The following is a 22,105-nucleotide window of genomic DNA, read 5'->3' as shown; positions in this document are numbered from 1 at the left end:
GATTCCATTGACTAGGCCAGCCCACACTCAAGACAAGAGTTCACGAAGACATGTAGACTAGAAGGAGGGGACTGGGGGGCAGGGGCATCTTAGAGTCTATGTGCCACAGACAGACAGTTCCATGTATGATCTAAGATAGCATTTGGAGAGTCGTGCTCATTACCACCATTTTCCTTTCATTCCCGCTTAGGAGAGCCAGTAACAGGCCAGTGGTAAGTGGTGGGGAAGGCAGGACTTCAGACACTTTCAGCCCATATGCCTGCATTGTAAAATAACCCCCCAGTGAAAAATCATGATGGAAAATTCTGGCTGTATCTGTAACCTTCTCCTGATTTGCTTTTCTTTCCCCATCTTCTCAGTCACTGCAGGGAATCGGCGCGCCTCCCTTGTATCCACGAAACCAAGCCCCTTCCCGGGATGACAATGGCACCAGATCCCAGTCCCTTATTTCCTGTCAATGGCAAATTTCTCCCTAATCTGATTACGACTATATCATTAGACTCCATTATCATATTATCCTTCTTAGCATATAGATAGAATTTGTAGTTTTCCTAAATGCTTAAAATAATTTTACCCCCTTAAACACTATTCAAATGCTTTTTCTTTTAATGCATGGTACTCAATACTGGAGAGATTTATTCACCTCTGGCTCTTTTCAAAGGACATAGCATTAAGGAGATAACAGGTTTTGACAAGTTATTAAGGAAGGGTTAAGTCCACCAATTTCATTGTGATTCCTGGCACAAAGTTTGAGGTAATATATTTATTTTGTTCCACGAGCTTTGTCATATAATCTCCCACCAGCCACCACCACCCGAGGACCTTACTATGTAACAGCCTCAGCAACAATATTCGGCTTGTGAGTTGCCTGAAAGAGATCAGAGAGTATCTTAGAAACAAAGTAGAATTTGTCTCTCTCTGATCACGATAACCAGAAATGGAAAAGAACACCGAACCAAAAATAGCAGCACCATTTACTCTGACAGAATAGGAAACTAGCAGCTTCTGCTTGTGAGTTTTAGGATCTCGAGCAAGCAACACCTCTGTGACTCCTTTTACTCATCTGTCAAACAGCAAGGATGATATAGATGTAAATGTATTTCCCTAAACAGAGTCCAGAATTAGTACAATTTGGAACCCAATTTGTACAGCTCTGAATTCTACCGAAAGAAAGACCCAAAATAGTCAGGTAGTCCACCAGCCAAATGACAGGCAGAGATTGACATGGGTTTTAATACCATTCTGTTTACAGCCAGAATCTTGGAGCCACATTCACAATTGTCCATTAAATAAAAGAAATACAAGATTATTGTGTGCATCATCTAGAATGCAGTCTCAGAGAAGATTCTAATGCAGAAATGAGCAACCTTAAAGAACAATCTTTAGATGTTGTGTGGCAAGGTAGAAACATCACACGCTTTTGAGTCCAAAAATATGGTTCCTAGTCTCTGCTTGGCTTCTATGCGACTTCCTTACCCACTACAGCCTAAGTCATTAGTTCTCAAACTTTTGACCCAGGTACCCCATCTGCAAAGGGGAGCAAACAAGTCGCTTGCCCAGGAATTTGAGGAAGAGCCATCTCTTGCAATCATAACATCCCATTTAAAACATTCTGGAGGCACCCGGGTGGCTCCGTCTGTTAAGTGTCTGACTTCGGCTCAGGTCATGATCTCATGGCTTGTGAGTTCAAGCCCCGCATCAGGCTCTGCGCTGACAGCTCAGAGCCTGGAGCCTGCCTTAGATTCTGCGTCTCTCTCTCTCTCTTTCTGTCCATCTCCTGCTTGTGCTCTGACTCAATCTTTCTCTCTCTCTCTCTTAAAAATAAATAAACATTAAAAAATTTTTTAAACATTTTGATTAACTGTAAAAATCTATTTGAACTTTGTGTTCTAATAATCCATCATATGTGTTCTTGGATGTTAAACAAAAATATTCTAAATGAATTATTATCATGTAAAATTTACCTTCCAGAAAGTATACCATGGTCATCCTTCAACCTTGAGTAGCCATTGGCACGTTACCATATATCTCAGGGTCGGTATGAGGGAGTACACATTCCCTGATTTTAATTCTGGTCAAAGTGACTATGTAAATGACAGAATTGATATCACTATAAATTCATGATCCTCATCTTTAAGTGGACACCCATCACCGCCAAGTGTACAATGACAAATCCATCACGGCCCCACTCTCGAGCTCTGACCACCCCCCACCCAACCATCCTTCTGAACAAATGATCCTTTCTCACTCAAAAAAAGGAAAGTGAACCCACCAGAAAGGAACTTCCTCATAGTTTCTCTACACAACTCACCCAGCTACTTGTATCTATCTCAGTCCCTCCTTCCTCCTTCTTGTCATCATATACAAAGTGTTTGTCCTCCTGTTGAAATGGTATGACCCTACTTCCTCTTGCCTTCTCAAGGACCATACTCAAGGTTATCATCTCCCTAATCTTCTGCATGCTTGACCTCCCCATCTTGAATGGGTTCTTCCACACTGCAGGGAAGGAAACATTCTTCCTCTACCCTTCAAGGTCTTTCAGTTGGACTAAGAATATGATTTACATAAGACAGGTTCACAGTAGAATAAAACACATTTTTATTGCATACATAAGGAGGCCTAGTATTGAAATTGAGACCCAAGGAAATGACCAGGGAAGGCAGGCAGTTGTCATAAAGACATCAAATTTGTGAGGAATTAATAGGATAAAGAAAACAGATGTTTAGGAGCTTTATTTAGTAAGGAATTCGAAGTGGAATTTGGGTTGAGGTAGCAGATTAAAAAAAAAAAAAGTAGCAAAACTTGTTTCTACAGCTTTCTCGGCTTTAAATTTCCTATCCCTGTGGTAAGGATGTCTTTTTACTTCTTAGTACAGGGAGAGTATCATATGGGAGATTTATTTTCTGTTCTCAAGGGGACAGAGAAGAGTCTGAGTGTCTTTCTTGCACTGTTGTGCTTAAGTAACTTTTATTTGAAATAATAAATATACCAAGGTGGCACATTTGAGGGTGGCCTGCCCTTGGCCTCTACAGTATGAAATATATTTCATTTTATTTTTTTTTTTAATTTTTTTTTTAACGTTTATTTATTTTTGAGACAGAGAGAGACACAGCATGAACGGGGGAGGGGCAGAGAGAGAGAGGGAGACACAGAATCGGAAGCAGGCTCCAGGCTCTGAGCCATCAGCCCAGAGCCCGACCTGGGGCTTGAACTCACGGACCGTGAGATCGTGACCTGAGCTGAAGTCAGACGCTTAACCGACTGAGCCACCCAGGCGCCCTGAAATATATTTCATTTTAAAAAGCAGTCAACGGGCACCTGGTTGGCTCATTTGGCTAGGCATCCAACTTGGCCTTGACTTAGGTCATGATCTCACAGTTTGTGAGACTGAGCCCCGTGTCAGGCTCGGTGCTGAGAGTGCAAAGCCTGCTTGGGATTCTCTCTCTCCCTCTCTCTCTCTCTGCCCCTCCCTACTCGTGCATGCTCACGCACTCTCTCTCTCCCTCTCTCTCAAAATAAATAAACTTAAAAAAATAAAAATAATTTAAAAAGCCATCAAAACAAACAACCCTCCCTTGACCCCATCTGCTGTGTCAGCCAACTACCCTCTCCATATTTCCATTGGGATCCAAAGTTGTTCAGAGCTGTCCCTCATAGAAACTCCATTTTCTCACCTCTCCTTGACTTTTACACTTGCCTTTACACTTTTTAATTAAAATAATACATGTACATAGTTTCAAAAATTCAAATATTACCCAGTATATTGAAAATGTAATCTCCTCCACTACTCTCTACACTCAAGTCTGCTGAGAAAGGACAAATACCTTCAATGCTTTTTGCTTTTTCTTTGGATATTGGTATTCATATTTCTAAATAATTTTCTTACACTTGGTCTCACTGGACCCAGTACATAATCTTCTGCACATCGAATGTTTGGCTCTTTGTTACATGTGTGAGAGACACCCATGTAGTTGCAATCATTTTCATTACATGTGGTGATGTGTAACATTTTGTTCAATAAATATACCACAAGTGTACATATCCTTTCTTTTGAGATTGGTCATCAGAACTGTTTCTGGGTTTTTGCTCTATGGACGATGTTACCGTGCACATTCTTAAACATTTCTCTGGGCCCGTGGGCAAGATTTTCTCCACATTCCTAAATATGGAACACGGGAGGGTCGTGAGATATGCAGCTTGGTTTTTTGTATTCTTTACGAAGCAGAGTTCTTAATGTTCAATTAATATTAGAGTAGTCAAATTTGTCAGTGGTAACTTTTATGGTTTGTGCTTTTTTGTTTATCGTTTGAGAAGTTGTTTCTCATTCTAGAATCATGAAAATAATTCCTCCACATTCTCTTCTCAAAGTTTTTAGTTTCTCCTTTCACATTTAAGTCCCCAAACCATCTATAGTTTACTTTGGAGTACTGTGTGTGCCCATTTCTTCAAATACTCTGATCTGGCTTCCATTTCCATCACTCAACTGAAAAGTGCTCTAGGGAAGGTAACTGATGGCTTCCATATTGCTTAATCCAATTCTCCTTTACAGGCCTTATGTTACTTAGTAATCACTCAATAGCATATGACCCAGTGAATTACTCCTTCCTTCTTGGAAAATCTTCTTGCCTTGGCTTCCATGATACCATATCCTCCTCATTTTTCTTGAGCATATCCAACACTCGCTTTGGCATGAATCCATTTCCTGCCTCACCTCTAAATGTTGGCATCCTCCTGGGACTCCCCCTGGCTTTTGCCTCTTTCAACGCTGTTTTCCTATGCAATCTCGTCTACTCTCAGGGCTTTATGCTGATGATCCCAAGCCTACGTCTTCCTCCTGAGCTCCAACCTTATATCCCCATTTGGATATCTCCATGGCAGTCCAAGGTATCACATCTAAAGCTGAAAGTTGGCCTTCTGTTCCTCATCCTGCCTTCCCCAATTCAGTAAATGTCACCTATCTGCCCTGTCATACGCCACCTCTCTGAGGGTTCATCCTTGATCCATCCTTCTCCCTTCACCCTGACATCCAAGGCAACAAGTCTTACCTAGTCTCACACCTGGAATCTGTTTGCTTCTCTGTATTGTCACTATTAAGCATTTACTATTTATCACAGATGACTGTAATGGCCCCCTAATAATTCTGTCTGCTTTAACTCTTGTTCTCTTTCAATTTATTTCTCCAAATGGAAGCCAGACTGTTCTTACAAAAATGTAATTGGATCCATGTTAATCCTCTGTACGAAACCTTTCAACACTTATTATCGTCCTTAGGATGAAATCCCAATCCCTGGACGTGGTCGACAGGGTACTTGGCATGAAATGGCCCCCACCTCTCTCTATATATAATCCAGTGTACCTTAGAGTCAGCCTGGAATACTCTTCTCCAGGTTTGTGGTTTGTGTTTTCTTCCCTCACTTCTCAGGATAAGTGTCTAGTTCTGACACCCTACCCCCATTACATGATCTCACACTAACATACTTTCCTTTACATCATCTAACGCATTTTGAGATGAGATGTTTGTTTGAGCACTAACTCATTATCTATATTCCCACCAGACCCTGAGTTCCTGGGAGCAGGGATTATGTCTATTATTATATGTACGTTGGTGCCATTATTATTATTATTGTTATTATTATTATTCCCCCCAGGACAGCCCAGGCCAAGCACAGTGCCTTGCCCATACTAGGAACTCAATAAGCTCATGTTAAATGCTAAGGGCCCATGGAGGAAATGATGCCCCTTTTCTCACTGAGAAGGCTGCATAGTCTTGTGGGGTTCCCAGTGGATGTGACTCATGATCTCTGGGGGCCCTCCTCGTGTTTCTAGGAGGCTGATGTTGGACGATTCACTCTCTCATGCCTCTGGCCCTCGTTTTCATCATCTGGGAGCTTCCCTGCTCTCGTCCATTACAGCCCCCCGCTCCACCCCCATGATTCCCACTATAATCTCTTTTAAAGCTAAGATCTCTTTCTAAGGGGGAAGGTAGCAGAGAGGAATAAAAGTTTTCCCCCAAAAGAGCCTGCCAAACTATACAGGTTGCAAAGGCTGATTATTATTGTTACTTCATTGTTTTTTAATGTTTATTTTATTTTTGAGAGAGAGAGAGAGAGCAATCAGGGGAGGGGCGGAGAGAGAGGGGAGACAGAATCCAAAGCAGGCTGCAGGCTCTGAGCTGTCAGCACAGAGCCTGTGGCGGGGCTCGAACCCACCAATTATGAGATCACGACCTAAGCTGAAGTTGGAGACTCAACAGACTGAGCCACCCAGGCGTCCCAATTATTGTTACTTTAAAGCAGAAATGTAATTAGTATAGCAGTACTTAATCGTGTCCAAGACCATGAGTAGCATATAATCCATTCACCTAAGACTACTCTTGATGATTTGGACACAACAATGCCAAGTTTAATACTATTCCAGCATCGCTGTGGTGTTATTGCCCCCTGGTGGTGATGATAATTACATAGCTGTGTATGTTTGAAGAAGCTGCTGTTTAAGAGAGGTGCACAGATTTTCCTGGAGATGCTGGTATTTATTTCTCTCCAAGTTAAACTAGAGACGAAAGCATCAGAGTATGTTCTTGATAAAAACTTCTGTGTTGACTCCACCCATACCTCTTTTTAGGACCTACCAATCTACTCGTTTTGCTCCCCATCCCTTAGGAGACATTTTGTCCCGTCTTAGGAAGGCAACCACCAGAGCCATGAAACCATTTGGTCTCAAAGAACAAAGGGGACCCCCATTTTAGAGACTATCTGTGCAATATTCAGTCTGGTAGGAGCTCGCTTTTCCATGGGTCTTAGACATTCAGGAACAAAAATTTGTCAAATGTATAAAAGTATACCACTGCTGACAATCAGACATGAAGTTAGGTACATTCATTGCATATAATAATTGCATGCTAAGGCAGTGTCACCTGTACACGTTTTCATGTCTCCGTGCGTTTTCACTCCCCAAATCAGAAACTTACTCATGAAACACAATCCAACTATGCAACCTGGTTCCAGCCTTTAAGACAAAGTAGGGGAGAGGTGGGTATGGGGAACAATGTTTCCAATTGATAGAAAACGGTTTGGCAGAGTTGGAATAGACACACACACACGTATACACACACACTTACACACTGGTAGATATACCAGTTTTTGCTATATGTTCTTTCCAACGAGAGCATTTCCCAAAGCTGAAGACGGCTGCATTTATCCTTAATGGAAACAATTCAATAAGAAATGACAAGCTGTTCAAAAAGCTGAATTAGCAGTGGAAACACAGATTCTGCTGATATCTGCCTTCCCATTTTTTTTTTTTTTCTCTCCAGAGCACTGGATTTAGAATTAGCTCTGAGTCTGAGGCGCCTGGGTGGCTCAGTTGGTTAAGCATCCAACTCTTGGTTTCGGCTCAGGTCATGATCTCCCGGGTTCGTGAGTTCAAGCCCCGTGGTGGGCTTTGTGCTGACAGTGCGGAGCCTGCTTGGGATTCTCTTTCTCCCTCTCTCTCTGCCCCTCCCCTGCTTGCTCTCTCTGTCAAAATAACTAAATAAACTTAAAAAAAAAAAAAAAAAAAGGAATCTGGCAGCTCTGGGTCCGAATCTTGACTCCTCCCTTACTAGCTGTGTTACTTGCGGCAAGTTATATAAGACTTCTAAACTTCAAAATCTTCTCTTTATCTGTAAGATGGGTATAATAACACCTACCTCATATGCTTGTTGTGAAGATCTAATATGATATTGTGTGTAAAATACTGTGCAAAATGTCAGGCTTAAGCATTCAAGAAATGGTCGCTGTTATTGTTACTATAATTATTCTTAAGATTATTCAAAACCTTCTGAATGGTCTCGAGGAAGACAATATGAAGCCAATCAAAGCTAATTCTTTGCATCCAGGAACAATATTCAGTCACTTACAAGAGATTATGAGTAACCAACGATTGACAAATCATATCCTTTCCTATGCTGCCCCTCAGTGGGGCAGGCAGAACTCTAAGATGGCCCCTAAAATCCCAGGACTCTGGTGGATACCCCTCATATCATCCCTTCTCCTTGAATGTGGTGGGCTCTGTGATTATGATGGGGTGTCGAGGTCATGATTCAGTTATGTAATACGACAAAGGTGAAGGCATTTGCGGATATAATTAAGGTTCCACAGTGGTTGATTTTGAGCTCCTCAGAACAGGAATTATCCTGGGTGGGCCTGACCAAATCAGGTGAGCCGTTTAAAGGAAGGTCTATGGGGCAGAGATAGACGTAGTAGCACAGTCTTTCCTGTTAGCCTTGAAGAAGCAAGGTGAAATGAGTTCCACAGCTGCCAGGAAGTGAATTCTGCCAATAACCACATGAGTTTGGGAGAGAATCCTGAGTCCCAGGTGAGACCTCAGCCAATACCTTAATTACAGTTTGTGCGATCCTAAACAGCAGATCTAGCTAAGGCATGCATGGACTCCTGACCCATGGAGACTGTGAGATAACAAATGTGTGTTATTTAAAACCACTAAATTTGTGGAGATCAGTTACAGAGCCATGGAAAACTAACACACTCCCCAATTACTGTTAATAATTACTTGCCCAAAATACTATCATGATACTCACTGATGTTTTAATTTCCCAAAGAACTGGGTAAAGAAACCAGATGTCAAGCATCTTTCTTTTAGTTCTTTGGTTGCCTCTTTGACTCAGGGATTACTTAGAAGAATGTTATTTCGTTTCCAAATATCTGGGGGCTTATCCAGAGACCATATTATCAGTTTTTCCCAAATGCGCCCAATATACTTCCGTTTCTCCCCTCCTGGCCTTTGAGCTATTATTGCTGTCATACATGGTACTTTTACATACAACATAAACCCCACACGGCATTGTTATTATTTTTGCTTAAACACTCAATTATACCTTAAAGAAATGTAAACAGTAATAAAATCTCTTACCTGTTTATGCATGTAGTTACCATTTCCTTTGTGTAGATGCATATTTCCATTGGGTTTCATTTGCCTTCTTCCTCCAGGACTTCCTGCAACATCTCTACAAAGGGGTCTGCTGGTGATGAATTCTTTCAACTTTTGTACACCTGAAAGGTCTCTGTTTTGCCTTCGTTTTTGTTTTCTTCTTTATTTTTTTTGAAAGGGTGAGAACACAAGTCAAGGGGGCAGAGAGAGAGAGCGACTCCTTAGCAGATTCCACACTGTCAGCAGCGCAGAGCCTGACACGGGGCCCGAACCCATGAGCCATAAGACAATGACCTGAGCTGAAGTCAAGAGTCAGACACTGGACCGAATGAGCCACACAGGCGTCCCTTTGTTTTTGATAGATATTTTCACAGGGTATAAAATTATAGGTCACCACTTTTGCTTGCAATATTTTCAGATGCTTTAAAAGTACTTCCAATATACTTTAAAAATTCCTCTGCACATAGTAGGTTTTCTTTCCCCATCTGCTATTAAGATTTTCTCTTTATCACTGCTTTTTTAAAGATTTTATTTTTTAAGTAACCTCCACACCCAATGCGGGGCTTAACCCCACAAACCTGAGATCAGGAGTCCTATGCTCCACCAACCGAGCCAGCCAGGTGCCCCCTCTTTATCACTGGTTTTAAGCAGTTGATTATAACATACTTGAGGGTACTTTCATGTTTCTTGTGCCAGTTTCTTTGAGCCTCTTGGATGTGTGGGTTTATAGTTTTCATCTAATTTGGAATTTCTTCAGTCATTATTTTTTCAAATATCCTTCCTATCTTCCCCTACCCCCTTCTCTTTCCTCTCCTTTGGAAACTGCAATTACAGGTATTTTAGGTTATATGAGGTTGTCTCTGATGTTCTGTTTATTTTTCAGTCTTTTTTCTCTGTATGTTTCATTTGGGATAGTTTCTATTGCTATGTCTTCAAGTTCACTAGTCTTTTCTTCTGCAATGTCTAATTGCCCATTGCAATAGACTGAGTGCTTGTCTTCAAGTTCACCAGTCTTTTCTTCTGCAATGTCTAATTGCCCATTGCAATAGACTGAGTGCTTGTCCTCAAGTTCACCAGTCTTTTCTTCTGCAATGTCTAATTGCCCATTGCAGTAGACTGAATGCTTGTCTTCAAGTTCACCAGTCTTTTCTTCTGCAATGTCTAATTGCCCATTGCAATAGACTGAGTGCTGACATTCCCCTCTCCCACCCACCGCCTGCCCCAAATTCATATCTTGAAACCCTAACCCCACGATGGGATGGTTTTAGGAGGTGGAGCATTTGGGAGGTGATCAGGTCATGAGGGTCGAGCCTTGTGAGTGGGATTAGTCCCCTATACAAGGGACCCAGAGAGCCCTCTCACCATCTTTCCACAGTGAGGACACAGCAAGAAGTCTGCAACCCACAAGAGGGCTCTCACCAAAACCCAACTACGTGGGCACGCTGAGGTCGGACTTCTAGCCTCTAAAACCACGAGAAACAAGCCTCCTGTTCTTAAGTCATGCAGCCCGTGATGGCTTGTTACAGCAGCCTGAACAGACTAGTCCTAGCAGTAACCGCATTCAGTTCATTAAAAAAAACCTCTCAGGGGACCCTGGGTGGCTCAGCCGGTTAAGTGTCCGACTTCAGCTCAGGTCATGATCTCACAGTTTGTGAGTTCAAGCCCCATGTCAGGCTCCGTGCTAACAGCTCAGAGCCTGGAGCCTGCTTTGGATTCTGTGTGTCTCCCCCTCTCTTCCCCCGTCCCCACTCATGCTCTCTCTCTCTCTCGAAAATAAATAAACATTAAAAATTTTTTTTTAAAAAACTCTCAGACATTATAGTTTTGTTTCCAAAAGTGTAATTTGGGTCTTTTTAATAACTTTCATGTCTCCACTTAATATGCTGTCTTTCTCTAGCTCTTTGAACACACAGAATGCAGCAACCCTAAATTGTAATGTCCTTGTCTGCTAATTCTAACATCTGCATTCATTTTAAGTCAGTGTGGACTGATTTATTTTTCTCCTAATTGTGGATCATATTTTCTTGTTTCTTTGCATGCCTGGTAAGTTGTTTATTATTATTATTATTATTATTATTATTATTACATGTCTGGCATTATCAGTTTTGCCTTTTTGGGTCCTGGGTAGTTTTATGAATACTGTAACCATTCATTGCGACCAGAAACGGAGTCTCCCAGGACGATGTTACATCAGGAAAAAGGGAAGATGGTGATAGATATCATTTTCCAGAAATTCTTAAAGCTATCTAGGTATAGGATAATCATACCATTTTTCTGTGTCTCACTCTGTTTCCTTTTATAGAACAGATTGAGGAGAGAGGACAGGTGAGATTCCTCTTTTTTTTTTTTTTTATGGCAACTTTGAAACATTCTTTCCTTTTTTTTTCCCTAACAGAACAGAAACTAAAAGAATTTTTAAATTGTTGCTTAATTTAATTCAACCAGCGCCAAAATGATAAGAGAATAACAAGCTGAAAATTTCCTTCTAGCAGTATTCAGTGATATCACATCTATTCCGAATAATTGAAAGTGCAATTTGACTACGTTGCTTAGTGTCCTTTAAAAGTAAGATTCTCCTGGGACGCCTGGGTGACTCAGTCTGGCAAGCATCCGAATCTTGATTTTGGCTCAGGTCATGATCTTGTGGTTTGTGAATTTAAGCCCCGCCTTGGGCTCTGTGCTGACAGCGTGGAACCTGCTTGGGATTTTCTCTCTCTCTCTCCCTCTCTCTCTGCCACTCCTCCATTCACGCTCTCTCCCCATCTCAGAATAAATAAGCTTTAAAAAAAAGTGTATCTTGGGGCGCCTGGGTGGCTCAGTCGGTTAAGCGTCCGACTTCAGCTCAGGTCACGATCTCGCGGTCCGTGAGTTCGAGCCCCGCATCGGGCTCTGAGCTAATGGCTCAGAGCCTGGAGCCTGCTTCCGATACTGTGTCTCCCTCTCTCTCTGCCCCTCCCCCGTTCATGCTCTGTCTCTCTCTGTCTCAAAAATAAATAAATGTTAAAAAAAAAAATTTTTTTTTTAAAGTGTATCTTTGCTAATGTCACCAAATATCTCTCTCACTGTGGACTGTTCAGCACTTAGCTGGTAAATACTCAGTCTAATTAATAGTCAGTTAGGATTAACTCTAGAGGCGAACAAGAATAAGCTCACTGGGAAGGTTTTAGGCCTGCCCATCATGGATGGCTATTCAATTACTCCTTTTTGGTCTTCAGACACTGTGCTCAAAGGGGCCGATGGTGCTGTTAGCTGTAAAACCTGTCAGGGGAGAAGAATGTTCCCTGCTGCAATGTTTGCTGGGGCACATGCCTGTCTGAGCAGCATCCTGGGTGTGCCATTTGCCCTGAAATACAATATCATCCTCCGTTTCAGCTCAGGGCATGATCCCAGGGCCATGGGATCAAGCCCCACACTGGGCTCCATGCTGAGCATGGATCTTGCTTGGGATTCTCTCTCCCTCTCTATCTCCCTCTGCCCCTCTCCCTGGCTCGTGTTCTCTCTCTCTCTCTCTCTCTGTCTCTCAAATTTAAAGATTTTGTTTAAAACTTAAAAAATTTTTTTAAATATTGTCCCCCTTTCTGACCCTCAAGCACTCCATACAATGGGTGTAATAATACACAACCACCTCTAGAACAAGGACTAGAGTGCATGCCTCTCAGAGGGTGCCACCCAGTCCAAAGAGCAATGCTGCTGACATTAGGTGCCTCTCTGACCTTGTCCCTCTCTTGTCTCCTCGGCAACCACACGAGCCCACACCCTCTCCTCCATACGTTCCAAGGATGCTTCAGCACAGAGCATTTTTGTTTCCTGTTCCCTCTCTACCCACCTACATCCCTAAGGGTCATTTCTGCTCTACCTTTCCAGGTAGTTTCTATTTCTTTCCAAGTTTGAGTTTTTCTTTTCTGCATAGCACTTTCCACCACCTCCTGTGGTCTGTGTCTACTTATCTGTTTGTTCTGCTGACCCTCTGTAAGCTCCATGAAGGCAGGGACTTTGTTTTGGTCTCTTCCTTATCCCTGGCACGTGGGACAGTGCCTGATGCCCAATAAATGTTTGTTGAATGAATAAATATGCAAGCATTTAGAACAGAACCAGGCTGACAAGTGTGAGTGGATCTTTGGAAAATTGGCTTGACTAGACCAAAGTAGCAAGTGATGTTGGCCGTAAATTAAAATGTAACACGTCAGGCAATTGGAGATATTATAGGGATCCGTGGGTATGGGGGGAGGGGCTTATCTAGATAGCAATCTAGGAAGGTGATGAGGGAGGATTCATAACAATGGGGGCAGGTGGGGCCTGAAAATCTCCCGAAAGAAAGGATTAGAAACAAGCCTTCAGTTGGTTCGGCGGCCCACCCTTGGTTTCCGCTCAGGTCATGATGTCTCGAGTTTGTGAGTCAGCGCAGAGCCTGCTTGGAATTCTTTCCCTCCTCTCTCTCTGTCTCTGTCTCTCTCTCTCTCAAAAATAAAATGAATAAACATAAAAAGAAAAAAGAATTAGGGACTCCTGGGTGGTTCAATCAGTTAAGTGGCCGACTTTGGCTCAGGTCATGATCTCGGGGTTCACGAGTTCAAGCCCCGTGTGGGGCCCTGTGCTGACAGCTCAGAGCCTGCCACCTGCTTCAGATTCTGTCTCTTTGTCCCTCCCCCGCCCACACTCTGTCTCTCTCTCTCTCTCTCAAATAAATAAATAAATAAATAAACATTGGGAAAAAAATGGAATTAGGAACAAAAGCCGCTGGAAGAACAGAGCCTCAACCGCAGATACCGCGAAGCGGCCCGCAGCGGGCTGCTGTCGGCTTCCCAGAGAGGGGGCCCGCACAGCCTTTCTGTGACCCACACGGTTAGCCAATATAGCACCCGGAAGCATGGCGACAAGTCACATAGCTAATCAAAAGCTATCAGCCGCCCCTCGGGACGACTTACAAACCTGAGCTAGAGTTTGGCATTAGCACATTCCCCTTCCACACTGGCATTTCTAACACAGACTTTCCAAAGAATGCCCATGTTGTCATTAGGTCCACAGCCTCTGCCCGAGTCCTCTGTTCTAACGGTCGGGACTACGAGAACTCCACCTGCAACGCAGCCAAGAGGTGAGGCCTGACACCGACGTTTCCACGGGCCAACCATGGGCCCTGCAGAGCGCCTCACCCTTTTACAGGTCCCCAGTCCACGAAATCGAGCCATTTTGGCAAGTGATGACGCGGGTGCCCTCCTGGACGAAACCTGTTCAGGCCCAGGAAGGTCGAGGCACTGAGGCCCTCTTTTCCCAAGGGAGGCCGACCGGGGGCACACCCAACACCTCGTCTGTCTGGGAGAGCTGTGCCTTTATAAACAGGCTCAACGATCCCTCTCCCTGTTTCTCTCTCCGTCTCCGTCTCTCTCCCTCCCTCTCCCGTCCCCAACGGCCAACGACTGTGCTTGTGCATGAGTCTCAAGTCTTCACAGCAAGAGAGAGAAATCCACAGCAGCCTCCCCGGGATGGTTCTCCTGGCAAGACTCAGCAGACTCCTCGGGGAGAAGAGCTATAATTTTGCTCCAGGTGATTCCGCGAGGCCCTCGCCCTCTCTCTGTAAGAGAACAGAGAACAGGCAGCTTGCTGTAGGGGCTATAATTGCAGAGCCTGTCGAAAGGAAGACAGAGGGCGGGAAGGCGAAGCCGGGAATCGTGGGACTCACGTGAACCCCCTCTGTCCATGCTCAGAAGGGCCTTCGCCACAGGAAAGAGCGGGGACGACATCCACAGCAGCCATGCTTGCATCTGGTTCGTGGTAGGTGACACGTGACACTTGTACTCTTTGTTCAGTTTTTCTAGAGCTTTGGGGGCCTGATGCGTCAGGTGAAGGCCGGCTGAACAGTCCTCACTGGTGTCAAAATGAGATGGAATCAAACTCGTGGTTAAAAAAAAACAAAAAAAATCAGGGGCGCCTGGGTGGCTCCGTCGGTTGAGTATCTGACGTCAGCTCAGGTCATGATCTCACCGTCTGTGGGTTCGAGCCCCGCATCGGGCTCTGTGCTGATGGCTCAGAGCCTGGAGCCTCCTTCGGATTCTGTGTCTCCCTTTCTGTCTGCTCCTCCCCCGCTCGTGCTCTGTCTCTCTCTCTCTCTCTCAAAAATAAATAAACATTAAAAAAAATAGGTCAACCTTAACTACTAAAATGTCGCCAAAGTCCTCTTTGCTCCCATTTACTGCACAATCACGGCAAGTACATGAAGAACTTCCCATGCCTTTTTTCCTTCAGGATTATTTTTTCCCAGGAAAAACTTACGGAGGTAGGTACCATTGCTCTCTCCTATTTTAAAGATGAGAAATAATTTCCCAAAGGTCAGAGGTCGGTCTCTCCAGAGCCCAGGTTCCTCTTGCCCTTGCAGGGTGGCAAGCCTTCCCGTACACGTGAACAACCCAAGAAGATTCCTGAAAATACAGATTCCGGGGCAGCCTCTTCGGAGATTTCTGATCCCGTGCAGGTGTCCCTGTCGCCGGGAATCTGCATCGATGACCGGGCAGCAGCCTGCATTCTGAGACAGGTGCTACGGTACCTTACTTTGAGAACCAGGGCTCCAGGTAACTACTCAGCATCTCCTGGTCCGGGTCCTTTATTAGGAGAGTGAGAGCCCCCCACCCCACTCCCGCCAACAATGAAATAACTTCCTGGAGGGTGGTCCACTAGCCCGGAGAGGGACCCGGGTCAGAACGGAGCCAGCCCGCCCAGCATTCTTTCCACCGCATTCCAGTGGAGACAATAAATCCCAGTCTCTTAGCAAGCTTTGTTCTCCGCCTTGTCTTTCAGTGCTGCCAGCAGCCGAACTCCCCTGGAGCGTCAAACAATACGTTCAAGGCCAGCACGGAAAAATCACACCGCCAATCCGAGAAATCTCAGGGCTCTGTGCCCACGTCCTGCCAAAATTGGAAGCAGTGAAAATCATTTAAATATTACTTTTCTTTACTTGTGAGAATATCAGTGTGTGAAAATTGTCACGGGTAACCTTAGGAGTTGTTACAGCTTTCTAAAAAGCAAGCTCTCCTTTCCAACTGCCATTCAGTGAGTATTGTTTCTACTTTGACACATCCCCGTTAAGCTCTCAGCCCCGTATTAGATCCACATAATACCTAAATGTGCTCCAGACCTGGTTCTTAAGGTGGATGTAAATGGACGTCTTATAATTCTATGAGGTTATTACTGCTAAATTTACTGTTAAGGGGCCGTTCTCTGAGCCAGTACCCTGAGATTGGTGTTTTCTCTCTGTTTTTACCCAGTTTGTGTTGAACGAGCAAACGTCAGGATCGTTGGCTTAATGTCAAAGTTTGGCAAACAATTCTTCCCCTGTTTGGGGGCTTATTTATTTATTTCTGCATGCACTCTGCAAGAGTCTGTCATACCAAGTCCTTTATTTTTTTTAATGTTTATTTTTGAGAGAGAGAAACAGAGAGAGAGCATGAGCAGGGGAAGGGCAAAGAGAGAGGGAGACACAGAGTCCCAAGCAGGCTCCAGGCTCTGAGCCGTCAGCACAGAGCCGCACGCGGGGCTCGAACTCATGAACTACGAGATCATGACCTGAGCCGAAGTCGGACGCCCAACCGACTGAGCCACCCAGGCGCCCCTCACATCAAGTCCTTTAAAGGATCCCTAAGATGTGCCTGTCTTCAGCACTTTGGGGCAACTCCGTTAGTTCATTGCTGGCGTTATTACAAGCATCCGTACACAGGTAGCAAAAATCTTGATGATGCAAATGTGTTGCTGCGTCTTTTTTGTGTGTGACGATCTTCTGGTCCAATTCTTTCTCCTTTCCTAGTGGTCGTTTTCTTTATCACACAACTGTTCATAGACAGGTTCGTGAGGTTTCTAAATGTGCTTGGTACTGTTACTGAGGCAACCCGTCCCAGCGGATGCCAGAGGTACAAACTTCAGAGGCCCTTCACATCTGAGTGACACGGTGTGTGTACAAAAGAGGGGACTGTTTTCCAGATACACAGGGTTTGGGTTGGAGTGTCTGACAAAGGAGCCCACAAAACCAGACCGATATGGGGTTTTTGAATTAGGTCTTTACATTCCAGAAGACGCTCAAAATGCCGCCCCTCGTTTCTGACAATCTGGTGCTCTCTTTTCTTTTTCCAGAAGCCACAACACTCCCTGTACTGCGTCCCAGGATACGAAACAGCACGTCAACACAGCGAGGTGGTGTTCCCCGCCTCACAGCCTTCCTGTTGAACAGGGTGCTCCGGGAGAAGCATGGGGGTGGGGGAGCGGGGGTTAGCGGCCCAATGAAGCCACTTAACAAAATGGTTTAGAGGCCTGGGAGTTCTGTTAGCTAATGAGATAAATTCCCCCTGTGTGGCATCTACTCCCCCTGGAGATTTTTGTCCTTCTGGAAGGGATACAAAGTCTTCCAGGCCATTAGGGTTCCACACAGTTATTTCAGACCCTTGTGGGAATTACTTTATCATTTTAAATCATAGACCAGCAAACATTTTCCATTAAAGGCTAGATAATAAATATTTTCAGCTTCGCAGGCCGTATGGTCTTTGTCACTCATGGCACAAAGGCAGCCCTAGATAATATGTAAACAAATGGGGCTGATTATGTTCCAATAAAACTTTATTTATGGACACTGAAATTTGAGCTTCGTATAATTGTCACAAATTACTAATTAATGTTCTTCTTTTTAAACATTTTTTCCCATATTTTTTTCCACCGTTTAAAAGTATAAAAGCCATTCTTAGCTCATATGTCTGATAAAGACAGGCATGTCTGTCTTTATCAAGATCTGGCCTGTGGGTCATAGTTTTCCAATCCATACTTTAAGCCAATAACTGACTAATAAAATAGCAATAAAATAGAAATACCAACGGAGCCATCAGCTTCCCTCTCTTAACTAATTCTTAGCAAGCACTCAAAAATGTCAACCATGGGGCTCCTGGGTGGCTCAGTTGGTTAAGCATCTGACTTTCAGCTCAGGTCGTGATCTCATGGTTCATGGGTTCGAGCCCCCTGTGGGGCCCTGTGCTGACCATGTGACGCTGGCTTGGGATTCTCTCTCTGCCCCTCCTCCACTTTCCCTTTCTCTCTCTCTCTCTCTCTCAAAAATAAATAAGTAAATCTTTTTTAAAAAAGTCAGCGGCGCCTGGGTAGCTCAGTCAGTTAAGTGGCCAACTTCAGCTCCGGTCACGATCTCATGGTTCATGGGTTTGAGCCCCACATCAGGCTCTATGCGGACAGCTCGGAGCCTGGAGCCTGCTTCGGATTCTGTGTCTCCCTCTCTCTGCCCCTCCCCTGCTCACGCTCTGTCTCTCTCTCACTCAAAAGTAAATAAACATTAAAACAAATCTTTTTAATGTCAACTATGATTATACTAATCAGTCTTTGGGACGTGTTTGGGAATGAAGGTCCGCACATCATTTTTCTAGTCACTGCAACCTGAAACCTTGCAGCCACCTGGTACCGACCCTGCCCTCATGTACTAATGCTCTGAGTGCCACAGAGAGACACCTAACTCTGCTGTCTGGTTTACCCACCATCCCTGGAAAGGTAACTATCTCAGAACGAACAGAAGAGGAAAAAAAGCTAGCTCCAGAGCTTGGGTGACAGCAAGTAAGGATTTTCTTTTCTCCCTCACCATAACCCAGTTACTCACAGACACCCATCGTGCACTGGAAAAGAGGGATGAGAAACAAGCTGGTCGTGTTCCTAGTTTGTAACTTTATGCGTAAAGGTCCTTCCCAGATGGGAGTAAAATGAACTATGGGCTTTGTTGTCACTGCCTCCATCCTTTTCCTCTTCAATTCTTTCTCCTTCCTTCCATTATTCCTTTCTGTCTTCTGAAGTAATGGCTTAACATCCACATGTGTTCTATACCTTTCCTACTCCAAGTGCGACCCTCCATCAACAGTGGCCCGGAAGCCTGTTAGAAAAGCGGTCTTTGGGCCCTGCCCTAAACCTACTGAATAGGAATCTGCATTTTTGACAAGGTCTCCAGGGTGTGCACATTATAGTTTGAGAGGCACCAGTCCTTCCAATATCCTCAACACCCCAGAGAAGAAAGAGCTCAGGTCAAACCTCAGGCTTAAATTCCGTAGGGAAATGGAAAGCTGGCCGTCTTGAGATTATTCAAAACTGAAGAGGAAAACCAAGGCTGGTGGTCAAACTTTAAAATGGGCAAGTGATAGGGCACCTGGCTGCCTCAGTCTGTGGGGCATGTGGCTCTTGGTCTCGGGTGGTAAGTTCAAGACCCACCCTGGGGGTAGAGCTTACTTTAAAAAACTGGGCAAGCGATATGGCCCTGTTTTGTTGAAGATCAAAGGCTTTCTCACACGGCCTTCAAAGTGGAAACAAGTTATCCAAGACCAGAGAATGATCATTATGGGCCAGCAGCACAGAGCCTCAGTGCAGAGCTCCAGGGTGAAGGGGGACAGAGAAATGATATCCACATACCTCCCGTGGCTGGGGCTGGGGGTGACCGAGGTCGCTTCACTGCAGAAATCAGGGAAGGATAAGCAGAGCAGAGCTATTCCTTGGTGTTCTGGAATATAAGGGGAAAGGCAGTGGTGTGCTGATAGATGTTTAATAGCCAACTCCAGGGGCCGGAGGTGGGGAGGCAGAAAGCCCTGATTGGTAGCTTTTATCAGTTTTCACGGTGTCTGTATTCTCACCTTGACTGATTTCAAACTACGGAAGTGATGTCACCGGACGTGGAGTTGGAAAGAGACCCACAGTAGCACAGCACACAGATATGACAAATGCATTCAGAAGCGTAAGAGTAAATAGGTTTTTTTAAATTTTTTAATGTTTATTTATTTTTGAAGGAGAGAGACACAGAACATGAGTGAGGGGCAGAGAGAGAGGGAGACACAGAATCCAAAGCAGGCTCTAAGCTCTGAGCTGACAGCACAGAGCCTGACACGGGGCTCAAACTCACTAACAGCGAGATCATGACCTGAGCCGAAATCCGATGCTCAACTGACTGAGCCATCCAGGTGCCCCTGTTTTATTTTTTTAAGTCTATCTATTTTTTTGAGAGAGAGAGAGAGAGAGAGAGAGCAAGTGCATGCAAAGGGGAGGGGCAGAGAGAGAGGGAGAGAGAGAACTCCAAGCAGGCTCCCCACCATCAGCACAGAGCCCAACATAGGGCTTGAACTCACGAGCCGTGAAATCATGACCTGTGCCAAAGTCGGACGCTTAACCAACTGAGCCAGCCAGGCGCCCGAGAGTAAACTGTAGTAAAATAATTAGGAACTGGTGAGTTGTGATCGTTACCTTCATTTTGAATACAACTAATTTAATTGTATGCATTACATATTATTATTGTATTACATAACTTCATTTTTAATAATGATCATATTTTAACAACTAGGCCCAAATATTCCTGACAATCAGCTCTCATGAGGCAGCTCACACAAGCTCTAGCACATTGCTAGAAAAAGAGAATTTTCACAACTGTGGACCGCAGTTAGAGGATGCTTCCAGACACACTTGCACAACACATGTGGGTTCCACCCCACTTATTCACACCCATGTCCTATCAAGTCTCTGTTCACAGGTTGCCTTAAAAGAAAAAAAAAAACTCACACAGCTCATCCTGTAAACTTTCACTAAACTTTCTCGAGAACATTTCTTTGGTGTCTTGTGTTGGCTTATTCTAGTTGAGAGTTTTTCAGTTTCCAGCTGGAACCTTTCATGTGACTTGTTACACCCATGAGTTCATTCTTTCAGAGAAAGAACCCCAAATGCCATCTGAGCCTTGTTTCAACTCTTCATTCACAAATCTGTAATGCTCCTTGCTCGATAATCCTAAGGCTTTGACTTGATTTTCATCCCATATTTCCTCTTTTTTCTCAATTTTAGCAAAAGGAAAATTGATGGGCAACATCGTCCAACCAGTAAAGAGAGGCAGCGAAACGAGTTTAAACGCTATAACCCAAAGAATCAGGGCCTGTAACAGAACGGACCAGTAATTTCCCTGGAAGGATCCAGGATTTTTACATTTCCAAAAATTCTTACTAGGATTTTCCTGGTGTTGCTGATTCATGGGACTGAGTCAGGCTGTTGTAGGGAACCCTCCCTAAGGAAAGGGAAAAAAAAAAAAAGACCTCAAGGCAACCTGGTTATACGCATATGTGACAACATCCATCATGACCCTGTAACATGAGACCACTTAATCAGACTACATATTTGTGTGTTACCGTACGTGGGAGACAAAGAAGTAAAAAATATATTTAAAAAACTAGGCCACCTGGCTGTTGGGGGCTCAGTTCTTAGGGTAGGAACCCAACGGAGCGGTGCTGGCTCAAATAAAGTTGCTTCCTGGAAAGAAAGGCCTCCGTGTCCCGACTCCCTGTGTCAGAATCCTGTCACCAGGCCACCTGGTTCCTGGTTCCAGATCCCTCCTTGACTAGCCTCCCCACCCCGATCTGAACCACTCAGCCTCTCTGAGCCTAGGTTTACAGCCTGTAAAATAGGGAGTTGGTAGATGATGTCTAAGATCCCTCTCACTTTTTTTTTTAATTATTGAAAATTGAAAAAATAATCAAAAATAGGACAAAAGGGGGGGGGGTGGGAAAATCCAGGAGAGGACCTGTTGCTCAGTGCAGCAGTCTTCCTGGTCTGCCTTGCCTGGTGGGTTACAGCATTTTTTATTTAGTTCTCTGAGAACGCACTTACTTACCATGTAGCATCTCACAAAATGTGGCTTCCATAAAAACGATTTGCATGACCCATTTCGGGGCCGCTGAGCTGTGAGGGTCCTAATGCCCGCTCTTCTTCACTGTACGGGTTTCTGTTTGTGTGACCGTCCTCCCCGAGGTGGGCCCGTGACACTGTCGTCTGGGGCTGTCCGGCCAGCTCCGCGGCCCCCCTTCGCTCAGCAGCGGCTGGCCACACAGTCCCCAGCCTCCGCAGCACAGAAGCAGGAGGGTCCCACGGTGCCTTAGAAAGGGACAAATAACAGGTCCCGCAGGATGCTTAAGACTACGGTTCTCTAGAGACTAATCGCCCGGCAGTGAGCGCCCCTCACCCTTCGCTTTTCAACGGAGAGGGCTGCAAGTTGCGTCCTAGGTGTGATTTAGACGCCTCCGGCCTTCCAGTTTCCAGTTACAAAAGTCCCAGGTCCGCTGATGCGGTTTATTGTGGCAACAGTTCCCGGCAACTGCCCAGACGCCGAGCGCCTCCAGCCCAGGCTTTCAGT

The sequence above is a fragment of the Panthera tigris genome, chromosome B2 (assembly GCF_018350195.1).
Source record: "Panthera tigris isolate Pti1 chromosome B2, P.tigris_Pti1_mat1.1, whole genome shotgun sequence".
Classification (NCBI taxonomy): Eukaryota; Metazoa; Chordata; class Mammalia; order Carnivora; family Felidae; genus Panthera; species Panthera tigris.
Note: the sequence above shows the minus strand (reverse complement) of the source record.